Raw genomic sequence first — 14,045 nt, forward strand, 5'->3', positions numbered from 1 at the left:
GGGTAAACCACTTTTTGGGTGCATAGCAGAGCTCGGAAGGGAAGGAGCGCCATTTGACTTTTCAATGCAAAATTGACTGGAATTAAGATGGGACGCCATGTTGGTTTGGAGAGCCCCTGATGTGCCTAAACATTAAAAACCCCCACAAGTGACACCATTTTGGAAACTAGACCCTCTAAGGAACTTATCTAGATGTGTTTTGAGAGCTTTGAACCCCCAAGTGTTTCACTACAGTTTATAACGCAGAGCCGTTAAAATAAATTTATTTTTTTTTCGCAAAAATTTTTTAGCCCCCAGTTTTGTATTTTCACAAGGGTAACATAATAAATTGGACCCCAAAAGTTGTTGTCCAATTTGTCCTGAGTACGCTGATACCCCATATGTGGGGGGGGAACCACTGTTTGGGCGCATGGCAGAGCTCGGAAGGGAAGGAGCGCCATTTGGAATGCAGACTTAGATGGATTGGTCTGCAGGAGTCACGTTGCATTTGCAGAGCCCCTGATGTACCCAAACAGTACAAACCCCCCACAAGTGACCCCATATTAGAAACTAGACCTCCCATGGAACTTATCTAGATGTGTTGTGAGAACTTTGAACCCCTAAGTGTTTCACTACAGTTTATAACGCAGACCTGTGAAAATAAAAATTCTTTTTTTTTTCACAAAATTGATTTTTTAGCCCCCAGCTTTGTATTTTTACAAGGGTAACAGAATAAATTGGACCCCAAAAGTTGTTGTTCAATTTGTCCTGAGTACGCTGATACCCCATATGTGGGGGGGAACCACTGTTTGGGCTCATGGCAGAGCTCGGAAGGGAAGGAGCGCCATTTGGAATGCAGACTTAGATGGATTGGTCTGCAGGCGTCACGTTGCATTTGCAGAGCCCCTGATGTACCCAAACAGTAGAAACCACCCACAAGTGACCCCATATTGGAAACTAGACCTCCCATGGAACTTATCTAGATGTGTTGTGAAAACTTTGAACCCCCAAGTGTTTCACTACAGTTTACAACGCAGAGCCGTGAAAATAAAAATCCTTTTTTTTCCCACAAAAATGATTTTTAGCCCCCCAAATTTTTATTTTCCCAAGGATAACAAGAGAACTTGGACCCAAAAAGTTGTTGTCCAATTTGTCTCGAGTACGCTGATACCCCATATGTTGGGGTAAACCCCTGTTTGGGCGCACGGGAGAGCTCGGAAGTGAAGGAGCACTGTTTTACTTTTTCAATGCAGAATTGGCTGGAATTGAGATCGGACGCCATGTCGCGTTTGGAGAGCCCCTGATGTGTCTAAACAGTGGAAACCCCCCAATTATAAATGAAACCCTAATCCAAACGCACCACTAACCCTAATCCCAACTGTAACCCTAACCACACACCTAACCCAGACACACCCCTAATTCTAATCCCAACCCTAATCCCAACCGTAAATGTAATCCAAACCCTAACCCTAGCCCCAACCCTAGCCCTAACCCTAACCCTAACCCTAACCGGAAAATGGAAATAAATACATTTTTTTTAATTTTATTATTTTTCCCTAAGGCTAGGTTCACATTGCGTTAGGGAAATCCGTTTAGCACTAGCGGATTGCGCTAACACAATGTCTTTTTAGGTGTCGTGTTTAGTGGTCGCGTTAACGTCCCCGCTCTGGAAGATCGGGGATCGGACCTCGGGCGCGCCGCGGACGCTGCAAGCAGCGTCTGAGGCGCGCCACAAAAGAATGGCACCTTGCTAGCGCGAGCCGAAAATGGCACGCTCTAGCGATGCGCTACACCTGAAAATCACATTGCTGTCAATGGTTGTGCTAACGGACCCGTTGCACGGCGTTAATTGTGACATTTTCGCCGTGCAACGCTGTCCGTTAGCGTTAACCCATTAACGCAATGTGAACCTAGCCTAACTAAGGGGGTGATGAAGGGGGGTTTGATTTACTTTTATAGCGAGTTTTTTAGCGGATTTTTATGATTGGCAGCCGTCACACACTAAAAGACGCTTTTTATAGCAAAAAAGTTTTTGCGTCTCCACATTTTGAGACCTATAATTTTTCCATATTTTGGTCCACAGAGTCATGTGAGGTCTTGTTTTTTGCGGGACGAGTTGACGTTTTTATCGGTTACATTTTCGGACACGTGACAGTTTTTGATCGCTTTTTATTCCGATTTTTTTGTGAGGCAGAATGACCAAAAACCAGCTATTCATGAATTTCTTTTGGGGGAGGCGTTTATACCGTTCCGCGTTTGGTAAAATTGATGAAGCAGTTTTATTCTTCGGGTCAGTACGATTACAGCGACACCTCATTTATATCATTTTTTTTATGTTTTGGCGCTTTTATACGATAAAAGCTATTTTATAGAAAAAATAATTATTTTGGCATCGCTTTATTCAGAGGACTATAACTTTTTTATTTTTTTGGTTATGATGCTATATGGCGGCTCGTTTTTTGCGGGACAAGATGACGTTTTCAGAGGTAACATGGTTATTTATATCCGTCTTTTTTATCGCGTGTTATTCCACTCTTTGTTCAGCGTTATGATAATAAAGCGTTGTTTTTTGGCTCGTTTTTTTTTTTTTTTCTTACGGTGTTCACTGAAGGGGTTAACTAGTGGGCCAGTTTTATAGGTCGGGTCGTTACGGACGCGGCGATACTAAATATGTGTACTTTTATTGTTTTTTTTTTATGTAAAGAAATGTATTTATGGGAATAATATTTTTTTTTTCTGCTTTATTTAGGAATTTTTTTTTTATTTTTTTTTTTACAAGTGTGGAAATTTTTTTTTTTACTTTTTCACTTTGTCCCAGGGGGGGACATCACAGTTCACCGATCTGACAGTGTGCACAGCACTCTATCAGATCGGTGATCTGACATACAGCCGGGCAGGATTAGAGCTGCAGCTGCAGCCTGATCCTGACCCGGAAGTGCTCCCTGCAGGACCCGGATGCAGCCCGGCGGCCATTTTGGATCCGGGGACTGCAGGGAGAAGACGCTCGGTACACGGTGAGCACATCACCGTGTACCGATCGTCTCAGGGAAGCCCGCAGGGAGCCCCCTCCCTGCGCGATGCTTCCCTGCACCGCCGGCACACCGCGATCATCTTTGATCGCGGTGTGCCGGGGGTTAATGTGCCGGGAGCGGTCCGTGACCGCTCCTGGCACATAGTGCCGGATGTCAGCTGCGATAGGCAGCTGACACCCGGCCGCGATCGGCCGCGCTCCCCCCGTGAGCGCGGCCGATCGCATATGACGTACTATCCCGTCCATGGGAATTAAGTCCCAGGTCACCTGGACGGGATAGTACGTCATATGGGATTAAGGGGTTAACTAATCCAAACAGTATTATGTTATTATTTAATTTCTGAGCTGTACCAATGTATTCAGTGATTTGGTACTCTGTCTGTCTCTGACTTCTGGATACAAGCACATGAAAGAAAATCAGAGGATAAGGGCTTGTTCACACCACTAATGGACATAGACAATGCACAATTCCACCTGCTTTTGAGGTAGAAATTGGTCTCCTTACCTCTTGTGCACTGTGTGGTTGCACAAACCATATGTCCACCTCTGCTTCACACATGACAGTTTTGCTGTAACTACATTCTTCATTTTTTTTAAATGAAGCATGTCAGTATTTTTGGTGGAGGTTTTCTCCCACTGAGATGTAAATGGCTTGGGCTAAGTTCCTACGATCAGTATTTGGTTAATTTTTAAAGCTGCAGATTTTCTGCACCAATTAGCTAGCCTAGACTACACCTAGACTACTTGTGCTTTTTATTATTTTCTCAATAAAATTTATTTTATCAATGTGTTTTTACCAAATAAATACCACATCAAAAACATACTTCATATCCTCTGGAACTTTCTATCCATAGCCTGCATTTTTCATGCAGAAAAAAAGCGTGTGTACATTCTCCTATATTCTTGTACTAAGGCCTCTTTCACATTTCCGTCGGTACAGGGCCATCGCAAATCGTCGACCCGACGTACTGTCGGACATTGTGCAAAATAGTGCATCCGCTGCCCATTATGAGTTCCGGGGAGGAGGGGGCGGAGTTTTGGCTGCGTATGCACGGTCGAAAATGGCAGACACGTCACACAAAAAAAGTTACATTGAACTTTTTTTGTGACGACGGTCCACCAATTACCGATGCATCCAGTGCACGACGTATGGAACGTGTGTCCATATGTCGCGATGCGTCGGTAATACAAGTCTATGTGCAAAAAACGCATCCTGCGGGTAACTTTGCAGGATGCGTTTTTTGCACAGAACGACGCATTGCATCGTCTTTATAAAGTGTGAAAGTAGCCTAAAGGTACCGTCACACATAGCGACGCTGCAGCGATACCGACAACGATCCGGATCGCTGCAGCGTCGCTGTTTGGTTGCTGGAGAGCTGTCACACAGACAGCTCTCCAGCGACCAACGATCCCGAGGTCCCCGGTAACCAGGGTAAACATCGGGTAACTAAGCGCAGGGCCGCGCTTAGTAACCCGATGTTTACCCTGGTTACCATCCTAAAAAGTAAAAAAACAAACGCTACATACTTACCTACAGCCGTCTGTCCTCGGCGCTCTGCTTCTCTGGTCTGGCTGTGAGCGCCGGGCAGCCAGAAAGCAGAGCGGTGACGTCACCGCTCTGCTTTCCGGCTGACCGACGCTCACAGCCAGAGCAGGAGGAGAGCAGAGCACAGCGCTGGAGGACAGACGGCTGTAGGTAAGTATGTAGTGTTTGTTTTTTTACTTTTAGGATGGTAACCAGGGTAAACATCGGGTTACTAAGCGCGGCCCTGCGTTTAGTTACCCGATGTTTACCCTGGTTACCAGCGAAGACATCGCTGAATCGGTGTCACACACGCCGATCCAGCGATGTCTACGGGGAGTCCAGCGACGAAATAAAGTTCTGGACTTTCTTCCCCGACCAGCGACAGCACAGCAGGGGCCTGATCGCTGCTGCCTGTCACACTGGACGATATCGCTAGCGAGGACGCTGCAACGTCACGGATCGCTAGCGATATCGTCTAGTGTGACAGTACCTTAAGGCTGCATTCACATGTTGTGGCTACATTTTTTTTTTTCATCATTTTACTTTGCGGTTAAAAAAAACCTGTCTGTGTTGTGTGAATGAAGCCCAAGGTTAGTTTATCTGACTCAGCGGAAGAATAAGAGCTGCTCATTTCCAGATTACTATAAAAATGTACGAGTCTTTACATCGGATGTTTCTGAGACTAAAATAACGAAGAGCAGAAAAAATGAAATGTGGAGCTGAACTGCTAATCCACACCAATCTGCCGTAAATTGCATATTCCAGCTATGTGCTAGGTTTCTTCTGCTTTCATTTTGTGGGTAAAAACTATCCTGAAACCAACACATGAAAGGAAGATGACATCTTAAATGTCGACTGGCCGTAATGGCTTCTTTTTTCAATGCTGCCTTTTTATTCAGGGAAACAATGATCCCGCTCTCTCTGGGGATTTGCCTTAGGTCATTCTGCCAGATTATACAAAAGCCCCGGAAAAGGATAAAACAAGACATTTTAGCCTGGCTTTACAGTGTGGATGTGACTCCCAGCCGAACAGCACACATCCTCATTAATGCTGCCTGGCAAACATTCAGCGGGTGATGGACTTTCCCTCATTTATTATTGTGTGACCATTGCCTTAAAATAGGCATACCGCTAGATATTCTGCTGGAAATAAATGTTCTGGCATCTATCATTGTCATAACTATAGATTGCAACATTGACAAAGATTAAATACGCTGGCTGCTTTATTTTACATGTAGCAAAACAACTGTAAGTCCTTCTTATATCTGCCTTGCTGTAGTCGATGAATCGTGGTAGCTGAGATTGGTATTGTCAGAAGATTGGCATTTTCCAGTGTCCGACACAGCCAGAGGGAGCACATACACCAGGACAAAGCAAGTCCACAAAAAGTCTAAGCAATGGAGAATGGGAGTAATTAGTAACAAAGCATAAGCTTAAAATCACAGCTGCTGGTAGCCATGTGAGCAATAGAACTTTATGGCCTAGTCTGATAAATCTGATACAACACGTTTTCTATGAGCGAGATGCAGATTTAGTGCAGAACTGCAGCAGATTTTTCTGCAGCAGAAACGCTGCAGAACTGCACTGTGATCACAGTACAATGTAAATCAATGGGAAAAAAAAAAAAGCTGTGCACATGGTGCAGAAAAATCTGCGCAGAAACGCTGCAGATTTCAAAGAAGTGCCTGTCACTTCTTTTGTGCAGTTCTGCAGCGTTTCTGCACCCCTCCATAATAGAAATCTGCAGGTGCGTTTTTCGTGCGTTTTTCATGCAGATTTGTGCTCAAAAACGCATAAAAAACGCATCAAAAACGCACCTGCAGATTCTGCTAGGAGATGCAGATTTAGTGCAGAACTGCAGCTGATTTTTCTGCACTAAATCTGCATTGTGTGCACATACCCTTAGAAGAAGCCAATCCAGCAGAGGTAATGTGATGTACTAGCCAGCATTCTGCTGCAGAGTATTGGCTCCTTGGATTCATATGGATATTACTTTGACACAACCATCCTACCTAAACATTTTTTCAGACTAATTTGTAGCTCTTCATGACAGCAGTATTCCGTAATAGCAGTGGTCTCGTTTAACAGTATAATTCAACCTGTCACACTCTATGTTCATAAATGATTTTATGACTATGACTATGCAAATTGTCTCTTCAGAGAGGAAGAGGACTAGAACTCTAGTGCCACCTATTGGAGGTAGCACTAGAGTTCTAGTCCTCTTCCTCTCTGAAGAGACAATTTGCATATTTCCCAGAGGAGCATTGCGGCTTTGTCTCCTCACCTCGACATGCTTATCATGTCACTCTCCGCAAGGAGAAACGATACTTCTTGGATCATGACCATGACTAAGAATTCAAGGTGATGACTGTGCTTTTTAATTCCCCAGATCCCAAGCTGATTTAGCATCTTGGTGCTGATACCACAGGATTCCAACTAAGGTATGTTATATATCCTAATGTTCCTATATCATCTAACAATATCATGTTTTACAATTTGCAACATAATAATTAACAATAAAATCTAAAAGTCAGATCCTCATAGCACATGTGAGTAAAGAGGATATATAGTAATACAAGTAAAAACCTAATTGATTACATAGGGAACATCATAATTATGTTATACAACAAAACTTTTATCCTGGTGATACCACCATTTATAAATACAGTGGATGAAAAAGTCTGCACATGTCTGTTGTAATAATAATCTTTATTTTTATATATCGCTAACATATTCCACAGCGCTTTACAGTTTGCAATACATTATCATCGCTGTCCCCGATGGGACTCACAATCTAGATTCCCTAAAAGTATGTCTTTGGAATATAGGAGCAAACCGGGGAAACCAACGCAAACATGGGAAGAACATACCAAATCCTTGCAGATGTTGTCCTTGGTGGGATTTGAACCCAGGATTCCAGCGCTGCAAGGCTGCACTGCTAACCACTGAGCCACCGTGCTGCTATATAATGCTAAGTTTTTGCTATACAATTCAATTGAAAAAAACAAACAAATCTTTTCGGGTTGAAAAAGAAAATAGAAGAACTAAAAATAATGTTGTTGCATAAATATGCATACCCCTAAACTAATAATTTATTGACATATACTTTGAATTTCTGATGACATTCAGGCTTTTGGGCAGGAGTCTGTCACCATAGCCCATCTAGAACTGGCAATCTTTGCCCACTCTTCCTTGTAATAGAGCTTGAAATCTATCAGATTGTGAGAACATCTCATCATCTCATGTGTACAACCCTTTTCAGGTCAACCCACAGATTTTTAGTTGGATTCAGGACTGTAGTCTGGCTGGGCCATTCCAAAATTCTGATCTTGTTGCAAAGCCATTCTTTTGTTGATTTGGAGGTTTGCTTATGGTCGTTTTCATGCTATAGGCTGAAATTCCTCACGATCTTCAGAGACCTTATGATTTTGATGCAAAATTTATTTATATTTCGGATTCCCTCAACCTTGACTAAAGCCCCAGTTTCAGCTTCTGAGAAATAGCTCAAAATCATGATGCTGCCTCCACCATGCTGCCCTGTGAGAGTGTTTTTTTTATTTTTTATATTACAACGGTATTTCTTCTGGTATGTTTTCAAATGGAGGAGAAGGCTCTATTTTGGTTCACCTTTTTATACTTTTATGATCTACTTTTACTATTTCCAACTACAACAAGCAATCATTATTTATGTGGATTGTGGAAAAATTCACTGTTGCTGTATGGTCAACCATTATTTCCAAAATTGATCAAACCCATGTTAACTTCTGTATAGTCATAGCGTGTAACCCTTCGTTTATTTGTATTTTCCTACTGAGAGTTAGTGTCCTTGTTATTTGTTATGTTAGTGTCCACTTTTCTTTCCATCCTCTCTTCTGCCCGGTCTCTGTGTCCTCTAAGTGACAAGACAGTCCTTTTCTTCTGTATGCCTTGTTGTGACTTCATGAAAGAATCTTGCTGTGTATCGTGGGCAAACCACCTTAAAAAAAAGAGAAGCAGCCTCATTTTTTAACAGTTAACGGGCACTTCATGTGCATCAGAGAAATATCTTGTGTTACACGCTGCTTTAGACCATTAATCTATTTTATGAAGGCATGCCTGCTATTTTCTACTGAAATGTGCCATTGTGTTTATTGCGCCAGTTGCTCCTTTGTTGCCGGGCAACCTGAGATCAAGATGACTGAGAAAGCATGCTGAAAGCCTGCCTGCATCTGTTTGCTCTTGTACTCTCATTGTAGCACTGCAGTTAGTTGGTCTTCTTTGTGAGGCTTTTTGTTTTCGAGCTGCAGCAACTAGAAAGTGAATTTTGGGTGTATTTGGTAGAGTTTAACACTTAAAACACATATACAATCATTTACATAAACCAAGAACACCATGTTCAAAGTCTGTTGGGGCATTTATTGGAAAGGCAAATCTGACATGCTTTTTGGAGCTATGATGGCATCATTAATAGTAGTAAATAAAGATGAGTGTTTGTGGTAAGGATGCCTATTAACCCCTTCCCGACCCATGACGCCACGTAGGCGTCATGAAAGTCGGTGCCATTCCGACCCATGACGCCTATGCGGCGTCATGGAAAGATCGCGTCCCTGCAGATCGGGTGAAAGGGTTAACTCCCATTTCACCCGATCTGCAGGGACAGGGGGAGTGGTAGTTTAGCCCAGGGGGGGTGGCTTCACCCCCTCGTGGCTACGATCGCTCTGATTGGCTGTTGAAAGTGAAACTGCCAATCAGAGCGATTTGTAATATTTCACCCATTATAACGGGTGAAATATTACAATCCAGCCATGGCCGATGCTGAAATATCATCGGCCATGGCTGGAAATACTAGTGTGCCCCCACCCCACCCCTCCGATCGCCCCCCCACCCCCCCGATCTGGCCGGTACACTGCTCCGGCTCCCCTCCGTCCTGTGCTCCGCTCCCCCCCGTGCTCGTGCCCGCTCCCCCTGTGCTCCAATCACCCCCCCGTGCTCCAATCACCCCCCCTGCACTCCGATCCACCCCCCCCGTGCTCCGTTCCACCCCCCCGTGCTCCATTCCAGCCCCCCCGTGCTCCGTTCCACGCCCCCCGCGCTCCGTTCCACCCCTCCCGCGCTCCGATTCCCCCCCCCGTGCTCCGATCCCCCCCCCCGTGGTCCCCCCCCACCCTATCATACTTACCGATCCAGCCGTGGTCCCGTCCGTCTTCTCCCGGGCGCCGCCATCTTCCAAAATGGCGGGCGCATGCGCAGTGCGCCCGCCGAATCTGCCGGCCGGCAGATTCGTTCCAAAGTGCATTTTGATCACTGAGATATAATCTATCTCAGTGATCAAAATAAAAAAAATAATAAATTACCCCCCCCCCCTTTGTCACCCCCATAGGTAGGGACAATAAAAAAATAAAGAATTTTTTTTTTTTCCACTGTTAGAATAGGGTTAGGGGTAGGGGTAGGGTTAGGGTTAGGGTTAGGGGTAGGGTTAGGGTTAGGGGTAGGGTTAGGGTTAGGGTTAGGGGTAGGGTTAGGGGTAGGGCTAGGGGTAGGGTTAGGGGTAGGGTTAGGGGTAGGGTTAGGGTTAGGGTTAGGAATGTGCACACGTATTCTGGTCCTCTGCGGATTTTTCCGCTGCGGATTTGATAAATCCGCAGTGCTAAACCGCTGCAGATTTATGGCGGATTTACCGCGTTTTTTTCTGCGCATTTCACTGCGGTTTTACAATTGCGATTTTCTATTGGAGCAGTTGTAAAACCGCTGCGGAATCCGCACAAAGAAGTGACATGCTGCGGAATGTAAACCGCTGCGTTTCCGTGCAGTTTTTCCGCAGCATGTGTACAGCGATTTTTGTTTCCCATAGGTTTACATTGAACTGTAAACTCATGGGAAACTGCTGCGGATCCGCAGCGTGTGCACATACCTTTAGAATTAGGCTATGTGCACACGGTGCGGATTTGGCTGCGGATTCGCAGCAGTGTTCCATCAGGTTTACAGTACCATGTAAACATATGAAAAACCAAATCCGCTGTGCCCATGGTGCGGAAAATACCGCGCGGGAACGCTGCGTTGTATTTTCCGCAGCATGTCAATTCTTTGTGCGGATTCCGCAGCGTTTTACACCTGTTCCTCAATAGGAATCCGCAGGTGAAATCCGCACAAAAAACACTGGAAATCCACGGAAAATCCGCAGGTAAAACACAGTGCCTTTTACCCGCAGATTTTTCAAAAATGGTGCGGAAATATCTCACACGAATCCGCAACGTTGGCACATAGCCTTAGGGTTAGGGTTGGAATTAGGGTTGTGGTTAGGGTTAGGGGTGTGTTGGGGTTAGTGTTGTGGTTAGGGGTGTGTTGGGGTTAGGGTTGTGATTAGGATTATGGCTACAGTTGGGATTGGGGTTAGGGGTGTGTTGGGGTTAGTGTTGGAGGTAGAATTGAGGGGTTACCACTGTTTAGGCACATCAGGGGTCTCCAAACGCAACATGGCGCCACCATTGATTCCAGCCAATCTCGTATTCAAAAAGTCAAATGGTGCTCCCTCACTTCCGAGCCCTGACGTGTGCCCAAACAGTGGTTTACCCCCACATATGGGGTACCAGCATACTCAGGACAAACTGCGCAACAATTACTGGGGTCCAATTTCTCCTGTTACCCTTGTGAATCTAAAAAAATGCTTGCTAAAACATAATTTTTGAGGAAAGAAAAATGATTTTTTATTTTCACGGCTCTGCGTTGTAAACGTCTGTGAAGCACTTGGGGGTTCAAAGTGCTCACCACATATCTAGATAAGTTCCTTGGGGGGTCTAGTTTCTAAAATGGGGTCACTTGTGGGGGGTTTCTACTGTTTAGGCACACCAGGGGCTCTGCAAACGCAACGTGACACCCGCAGACCATTCCATCAAAGTCTGCATTTCAAAAGTCACTACTTCCCTTCTGAGCCCCGACGTGTGCCCAAACAGTGGTTTACCCCCACATATGGGGTATCAGCGTACTCAGGAGAAACTGGACAACAACTTTTGGGGTCCAATTTCTCCTGTAACCCTTGGGAAAATAAAAAATTCTGGGCTAAATAATTATTTTTGAGGAAAGAAAACGTATTTATTATTTTCACGGCTCTGCATTATAAACTTCTATGAAGCACTTGGGGGTTCAAAGTGCTCACCACACATCTAGATAAGTTCCTTTCAGGGTCTAGTTTCCAAAATGGGGTCACTTGTGGGGGGTTTCTACTGTTAAGCCACATCAGGGGCTCTGCAAACGCAACGTGACGCCCACAGAGCATTCCATCAAAGTCTGCATTTCAAAACGTCACTACTTCAATTCCAAGCCCCGGCATGTGCCCAAACAGTAGTTTACCCCCACATATGGGGTATCACCGTACTCAGGAGAAACTGGACAACAAATATTGGGGTCAAATTTCTCCTGTTACCCTTGGGAAAATTAAAAAATTCTGGGCTAAATAATTATTTTTGAGGAAAGAAAACGTATTTATTATTTTCACGGCTCTGCATTATAAACTTCTATGAAGCACTTGGGGGTTCAAAGTGCTCACCACACATCTAGATAAGTTCCTTTGGGGGTCTAGTTTCCAAAATGGGGTCACTTGTGGGGGGTTTCTACTGTTAAGCCACATCAGGGGCTCTGCAAACGCAACGTGACGCCCACAGAGCATTCCATCAAAGTCTGCATTTCAAAACGTCACTACTTCACTTCCGAGCCCCGGCATGTGCCCAAACAGTGATTTACCCCCACATATGGGGTATCAGCGTACTCGGGAGAAACTGGACAACAACTTTTGGGGTCAATTTCTCCTGTTACCCTTGGGAAAATAAAAAATTGCAGGCTAAAAGATCATTTTTGAGAAAATAATTTTTTTTTTTATTTTCATGGCTCTGCGTTATAAACTTCTGTGAAGCACTTGGGGGTTCAAAGTCCTCACCACACATCTAGATTAGTTCCTTTGGGGGTCTAGTTTCTAAAATGGTGTCATTTCTGGGGGATCTCCAATGTTTAGGCACACAGGGGCTCTCCAAACGTGACATGGTGTCCGCTAATGATTGGAGCTAATTTTCCATTTAAAAAGCCAAATGGCGTGCCATCCCTTCCGAGCCCTGCCGTGCGCCCAAACAGTGGTTTACCCCCACATATGGGGTATCAGCGTACTCAGGACAAACTGGACAACAATATTTGGGGTCCAATTTCTCCTATTATCCTTGGCAAAATAGGAAATTCCAGGCTAAAAAATCATTTTTGAGGAAAGAAAAATTATTTTTTATTTTCATGGCTCTGCGTTATAAACTTCTGTGAAGCACCTGGGGGTTTAAAGTGCTCAATATGCATCTAGATAAGTTCCTTGGGGGGTCTAGTTTCCAAAATGGGGTCACTTGTGGGGGAGCTCCAATGTTTAGGCACACAGGGGCTCTCCAAACGCGACATGGTGTCCGCTAACAATTGGAGCTAATTTTCCATTCAAAAAGTCAAATGGCACGCCTTCTCTTCCGAGCCCTGCCGAGTGCCCAAACAGTGGTTTACCCCCACATATGAGGTATCGGCGTACTCGGGAGAAATTGCCCAACAAATTTTATGATCCATTTTATCCTACTGCCCATGTGAAAATGAGAAAATTGTGGCGAAAAGAATTTTTTTGTGAAAAAAAATTACTTTTTCATTTTTACAGATCAATTTGTGAAGCACCTGAGGGTTTAAAGTGCTCACTAGGCATCTAAATTAGTTCCTTGGGGGGTCTAGTTTCCAAAATGGGGTCACTTGTGGGGGAGCGCCAATGTTTAGGCACACAGGAGCTATCCAAACGCGACATGGTGTCCGCTAACGATGGAAATAATTTTTCATTCAAAAAGTCAAATGGCGCTCCTTCCCTTCCGAGCCTTACCATGTGCCCAAACAGTGGTTTACCTCCACATGTGAGGTATTGGTGTACTCAGGAGAAATTGCCCAACACATTTTAGGATCCATTTTATCCTGTTGCCCATGTGAAAATGAAAAAATTGAGGCTAAAAGAATTTTTTTGTGAAAAAAAAGTACTTTTTCATTTTTACGGATCAATTTGTGAAGCACCTGGGGGTTCAAAGTGCTCACTATGCATCTAGATAAGTTCCTTGGGGCGTCTAGTTTCCAAAATGGGGTCACTTGTGGGGGAGCTCCAATTTTTAGGCACACGGGGGCTCTCCAAACGTGACATGGTGTCCGCTAAAGAGTGGAGCCAATTTTTGATTCAAAAAGTCAAATGGCGCTCCTTCCCTTCCAAGCCCTGCCGTGCGCCAAAACAGTGGTTTACCCCCACATATGAGGTATCAGCGTACTCAGGACAAATTGGACAACAACGTTCGTGGTTCAGTTTCTCCTTTTACCATTGGGAAAATAAAAAAATTGTTGCTAAAAGATAATTTTTGTGACTAAAAAGTTAAATGTTCATTTTTTCCTTCCATGTTGCTTCTGCTGCTGTGAAGCACTTGAAGGGTTAATAAACTTCTTGAATGTGGTTTTGAGTACCTTGAGGGGTGCAGTTTTTAGAATGGTGTC

At 44.4% G+C, this 14,045-nt stretch overlaps 1 protein-coding gene across 8 annotated transcripts in view; it reads left to right on the forward strand.

Annotated features, from left to right (window-relative positions):
• The window catches only part of CUEDC1 (CUE domain containing 1), a 227,995-nt gene that overhangs the window by 66,034 nt on the left and 147,916 nt on the right, over window positions 1–14,045 (forward strand). For 5 of the 8 annotated variants that reach the window (XM_069756431.1, XM_069756434.1, XM_069756437.1 and 2 more), the window contains one exon: window positions 6,925–6,976. The exons of the other annotated variants lie outside the window; for them this stretch is intronic. The gene's annotated coding sequence lies outside the window, so the exon portion shown is untranslated. The remainder of the gene's footprint in view (window positions 1–6,924; window positions 6,977–14,045) is intronic. 8 annotated transcript variants of the gene reach the window in all.

The sequence above is a fragment of the Ranitomeya imitator genome, chromosome 3 (genome assembly GCF_032444005.1).
Source record: "Ranitomeya imitator isolate aRanImi1 chromosome 3, aRanImi1.pri, whole genome shotgun sequence".
NCBI classification, from domain to species: Eukaryota; Metazoa; Chordata; class Amphibia; order Anura; family Dendrobatidae; genus Ranitomeya; species Ranitomeya imitator.